Raw genomic sequence first — 6,000 nt, 5'->3', positions numbered from 1 at the left:
CACACACACACACACACACACACACACACACACACACAAAGTGCTTTACAGATATTATTATCTCCTTTGATTCAATAAATCTTTGTTGAATGAAATGCCTGAGTAAGTTAATAGCTAAGTGGTTTTTGGATTTGAATAAATCATTCCTTGAATAGATGTATTCAGCATTTATTATGTCAGCTCATGGTTTTTGTGGAGTCCAGTGACTCTTAAATTATCTCCTCTTGACCTGTTTTCCTTTTTCTTTTTTGTTAATTCAATTTTAATTTCTTTTTAGTTTCTATCCCATACACCTTCCCTTCCCCTACCCACTGAGCAAGCAAGAAGAACAAAATCCATTACAAATATGTATAGTCAAGCAAAACAAATTCTGTCAAGTCCAAAAAAATAATCTTCAGCCCATACTGTGAATTCATTACCTCTCTATCTGGAGATGGAGAACATGTTTCATCATGAGTCCTCTGGAATTATAATTGATTCCATTGTGTGGATCAGAGTTCCCAAGCCTTCCAAAGTTGCTTTATCTTTATAATATTATCATTATTGTAAAATTATTCTGGTTCAATTCAATTCACTTTATATAAGTTCAAGTCTTACCAGGTTTCTCTGAAACCATCCCCTTCATCATTTCTTCTTCTTAAAAAAAAAACAAAACAACCAAATCTATTATTTGTTAATTTTTAATATTCTTTTTTAAAATTTTGAGTTCCAAATTCTTTCCCTCCTTCTCACACCTCCCCAACCCACTGAGATGGCAAGTCATGTAATATCAATTATGTATATGAAATCATGCAAGTAATATTTCCATATTAGCCATGTTGTAAAAAAAAAAAAAAGGCAAGAAAAACAAAGGAAGTGAAAAAAGTATTCTTCAGTCTGCTTTCAGACTTCATCGGTTCTGTCTTTGGTGATAGGTAGCATTTTTCATCATGAATACTTTGGAATTGTCTTGGATCTTTGTCTTGCTGAAAATAGCTAAGTCATTCACGGCTGATCATTGTTCAGTATTGCTGTTACTGTGTACAGTGGTCTCCTGGTTCTGCTTACTTCACTTTGCATCAGTTCATATAAGTCTTTCCAAGTTTTTTTGAAACCATCCTGCTCATCATTTCTTATAGTACAATAGTATTCCATCACAATCGTATCCTACAACTTGTTAGTCATTCCCCAATTGATGGGGACCCCAACCAAGTCTTAGTTGGAGACTATGCAAAGAGATGTAGGTGGAATTGGAAGCAATTCCAAGTTTCTAAGTCTTTGCCACCATGAAAAGAACTACTACAAATATCTTCGTACATATGGGTCTTTTTTCTCTTTTTCTTTGAAGTTTATGCTTACCAGCCAAAGTACTACTGGGGCAAGGAGCATGCACAGTTCAGTAGCTTTTTCTTGATCTGTTTTTCAAGTTATTTGTTTCTGATAGCACAGTAGATATCTCACGTGTTCTAATTTTTCAGTCTTTCAACTGTTCTAATCTTTCTCGTTGACTTATCAAATTGTTGAGTTCCCTTTGCTCCATTCTGCTTCTTCAGCAAGTCCACTACTTAGGTCACGTTTTCCTACCTTCTGTCCTAAGATATTTTATTCTTCCACTTTTTTTCCTCAAGAGCTCTTAATTCCATTTTTAAATATCCAGCTTCATTTTTTCCGTCCACTCTTTAGGTCCTTGTGGCCAAATCATTCTTTTTTCTGAGGTTCTCTCTCAACTTGTGGAGCCATTTTCTTCTTCTGGGTTTACCTCTTGGGCTTCTCTTAAATCACAGCATTTCTTCATGGTATTCAGAGTTTACTTTATGCTAGGCCTTCTTGGATGAGGTGGCTGGGCCTGAGACCTAGCCCCTCTGCAGTCTGGATGCATCTGCCACTGCCCCATCATAATTCCGGATGGAATAGCCGAGTCTCAGTCCCTCTCTCTGCCGTCTTCCGCAGCTCTGGTTTTAGGCAAGAAGCGGGGCCTGCAGTTGGGACTAGATCCCTACATCAATCTCAGTCTTTGGCTTTTTGCTCCTAACTCCACCTACATATTGTTGTTATTGTTTGTCCTTGGTTCTGGAAGAGGACCATCCCATCAGGAAGGTGATGCCACAACTTGCATATCTTTGCGTAGTCTCCAGCTAGACTCGGGGTTTTCCCTTGTTATGGCCCTGGCACGCACCAGCTGGATATTGGAGATCCTGTGCCTCCCAACACACACACCTTGGCTTTCCTCAGGTGCCTCTGCCCCATCCCAGTCTCCATTGGTAGTCCAGGAGCTGGCTTTTGTCCTCTCTTGTGGTTCTGATCAGCCTCAAATGGATATCAAAGATCAGTCTGGATTCGGGTCTCCCAGGGCACATCATGGGTGCCTCAGCCCCCCAGTCACCTACTGGGAGTTGACTTTGGCGCCTGATGCAGCTCCGACGGACCAGGGCCAAGATCTTACTGGCTTGTGTCCCCATTTAATAAATTTAAAAAAAATTTTTTTTTTTTCAATTCTTCCTCATTTAGTAGAGGCTGCTTTTTTCTGGCTTTGGGCTTTTCTGAAGGACCCGTGACCCAGAGCTTCTGAAGGCCAGGCTCTTCCGTAACATTTCACCTTGCTATCTTTGCCAGCTGTCTACTCCTCAGTACCATGGTTGTAAAAGACCGTAAAACAGGTCTCTTCCTCGAGAGGCTCACCTCTTCTCTAGTTGGGGGGAGATAAGATATTGTACAGGGAAATCATACTCCAAATTTTACCATATTTAAATGATAAGAGTGTAGAAAGTGCTATGAGATCTAGTGAGGAAGAAACCACTTCTGACTGGGAGGCTCCTTCAGGGAAGGCTTCTTGGAAGAGGTGGTTTATGAACTGAGTCTTGACAGATAGGGTAGCATTTCAAGTGGGCAAAGATGAATATGCTGCCGAAGACCTACTATTTGCAAATTTCCCTACCACTTAATGGGCATTCTTCCATTTGGTCCCCATCATCGTGCCATGAGACATCTGGTACAAGTCTAGTTATCCTCACTTTACAGATAGGAAACCAAGGATGAAAGAAGAAATGACTTGCCCAAGGTCACAAAGAACATTCGTGGCAGAACTCGGACTCAGATCATCATTAACTCCGAAATTACTGTAGTTATTATTTGTAAAGCATTTAGCACAGAGCCTGACACATGTTAGGGATGGAATGCTTATTTCCTTCCTTCCTTCCTTACTTCCTTTCTTTCTTCCTTCCTTCCTTTCCAGTACTCATGTCATGTATCCCTTGGCCCACATTATAAATGATTATTGGGCCCAATAAACAAGGGCTGTTTGGTTTCTATCTCTGTAGCTCTGCTCTCTTGTACTCATTATGGCATTTCAGAAATATTCCTTGAGTTGCTTCCTGTTGACCCTGGCTGACTCGCCTTTCTCCCTCCCATCCCCCCCCATACCAAGCCCCAAGTGGGCCCTTAGAGGAAAAAGGCCCTTTACCTCTGGAGGCAATGATCTAGGGGTGAGGACACCAGACATCAATGCAGGCAAATGCATTCATCCTCCATCTGCCGGCAGCTCATTGCATGTAACCTTGGGCAAATTGCTTTACGCCCTGGGTCTTGGCATTCCTCATCTCTCAGATGGAAATAGTAAGGTATAGTAATAGTAAGGGAATAAGTGGTGCAGTGGATACAGTACCAGGCCTGAAGTTAGGAAGACTTATTCTCCTGAGTTCAAATCTGGCCTCAGATACTTATTAGCTGTGTGACCCTGGACAAGTCACAGCTCTATTTGCCTCAGTTTCCTCATCTATCAAATGAGCTGGAGAAGGAAATGGCAAAAACTGCTCCAGTTTCTTTGCCAAGAAAACCCTAAATGGTTTCACAAAGAGTTGGACACGTCTGAACAATTGAACACTTGTGTTTATTCTGCCTCTGACACTGATACTGGCAGAGATATCCTGGGCAAATTCCTTAACCCGTTCCCAACAGTGCTAAGAATAGAAGGAGCTGCTTATCAGTAGTGGCAGAGGGGGTTTCTGCTGATTAAATCAGGGTCTACTCCCCCCAATACCTGTACTAGCTACTTTCAGGGCTTTGAGGAAGAGCGACTAGAGATAACAAATGGAACAGGGCTGCGAATTAGTTGATCACTGAATCTGTGCCAAGCACTTGTACCAAGTGCCTGGTCCAGGGAGAGAGGCAAGAAAGATTAGGGCCTGGTTTTCATAGTTTTTGGTGCGGGGTCTTTTGACCTTGGGTCCACATAGTTTTGGGGTAGAGAGGAAAGGCTTGAACTTCGATGGGGAAAAAAAAAGTTTTAATTTTCCTTCACCTGTAACTGAAATTTAGCATTTCCTTCAATCATGCATGCTGGCAACAAACCAGAGTAGTATTAACAATAGTATCCATGATTTTGTTGTTGATAGAAGTCACAGCTATTTTTGTAGCATGGTTACAATGCTTACAAATATCTTGAAAGAGCCTTTACATTCATCATTACTTTGAAACTACTGTAGTTATTAAAACTGATAGCTATATTACTCTCTATCACAAATTTGGTTTTTTTTTTACTATTTTGTAACTTTCATTATAATTGATTTCTTTTGTGATCTAATTTTAGTGCTCATAAATGCATTTTAAAATATTTAAATTTAATATTTAAAAACATTTTAAAGTTATGAGAAGGGATTCATAGGGTTCACCGGAATGCCGACGGGGTCCATGACACATTAAAAAAAAGGTTAAGAATCTATAGCTTAGATTCTGGGGCAGCTAGGTGGTAGCAGGCCTGGAGTCAGGAAGATCTGAGAAATCTGGCCTAAGACACTATCTTTGTAACCCTGAGCAAGTCACTTAACCCTGTTTGCCTAACTTTCCTCATCTGTCGAATGAACTGGAGGAGGAAATGGCAAACCACTCCAGTATCTGCCAAGAAAACCCCAAATGAGGTCACAGAGAGTCAGACACAACTGAAAAGGACTAAGCAACAGCAAATAAAAAAAAAAAAGCCAAGATTCTAGTTGGCAAGACCAGAGATAGACACACACAGGAAATAATTAGGGAACAAAACAGGGCAGTCTACAGTGAGTGTATGGGCAGTAAGGGATGTGCTAAAGGGCATGGGGAGGAGGGGGAGGGTCACAGAAGGCTTCACAATGTGCCTGGCGCTTAGGCCAGGTCTTGAAGGATGGGTAGGATTTTAGAGTACAGAGGAGAAATAAGAGAGGGTGCTTCAAACCTTGATTATGAGGTAGCGGGGAGAAAATGGTTGGAGAGAGTGGAGAAAAGAGCAGAAATAGTGTTTTCCAGACAGTCTGAGGAGACTGGCTTGGCTTGAGTGGGCAGAGGGTTCTTCTTGGGGAAGTGTGGGAAGTAAGGCTGGAAAGGTGGACTATAGAGGAGCCTGAACGTCAGTGTGAGGAGTTTGGACTTCATCCTTCTGGGCTATAGGGAGCTATCGAAGGTCTTTGAGTGAGGGGGTAGCATCAGAGTTTGTTTTGGGAAGGTTGGCTCATAGGTTATTAGGCCCTAGAGCTGAGAGAGACTTTAAAGACATTGCAGTCCAGCCTCATCATTTTACTGATGAAGGAAGTGAGTCTCAGAAAGTTAAGTGATTGGTTCTAGGCCACTCAGGTAATAAATAGCAGAGGTGAGCTCAGGTCCCCAGGTCCTTTGACTTTACATTCAGTGTTCTTTTCAATGTGTCATGTCATCTCCATGAGGAAACTGAGGCTTTGAGAGATTTTAAAAAATAATAACAATTGCTAATATTTATATAATGCTTACTATGGGCCAGGGGCTGTGCTATTATTACCATTATTATTATTGTATTACCAATAATACAATTATTGTCTCCTTTGATCCTCACAACAACCCTGAGAGGTAGGTGCTATTATTATACTCATTTTACAGATGAGGAAACTGAGGCAAACAAGTTAAGTGACTTGCCCAGAGTCACACAGCTTGTAAGTGAGGCAAGATCTGAACTCAGGGCCTCCTGATTCCAGGGCTGGTGTTTTGTCCACTGTGCCACTGAGGTCATATAGCTAATAAGAG

General features: G+C 41.4%; 1 protein-coding gene across 1 annotated transcript in view; it reads left to right on the top strand.

Moving 5' to 3' along the window:
• The window catches only part of FLII (FLII actin remodeling protein), a 47,167-nt gene that overhangs the window by 5,785 nt on the left and 35,382 nt on the right, over positions 1-6,000 (top strand). The gene's annotated exons all lie outside the window — the stretch shown is intronic.

The sequence above is a fragment of the Vombatus ursinus genome, unplaced genomic scaffold (genome assembly GCF_900497805.2).
Source record: "Vombatus ursinus unplaced genomic scaffold, bare-nosed wombat genome assembly UNPS02014807.1, whole genome shotgun sequence".
NCBI classification, from domain to species: Eukaryota; Metazoa; Chordata; class Mammalia; order Diprotodontia; family Vombatidae; genus Vombatus; species Vombatus ursinus.
The sequence above is the reverse complement of the archived record's forward strand: the minus strand, read 5'-3'. Positions and strand labels throughout refer to the sequence as shown.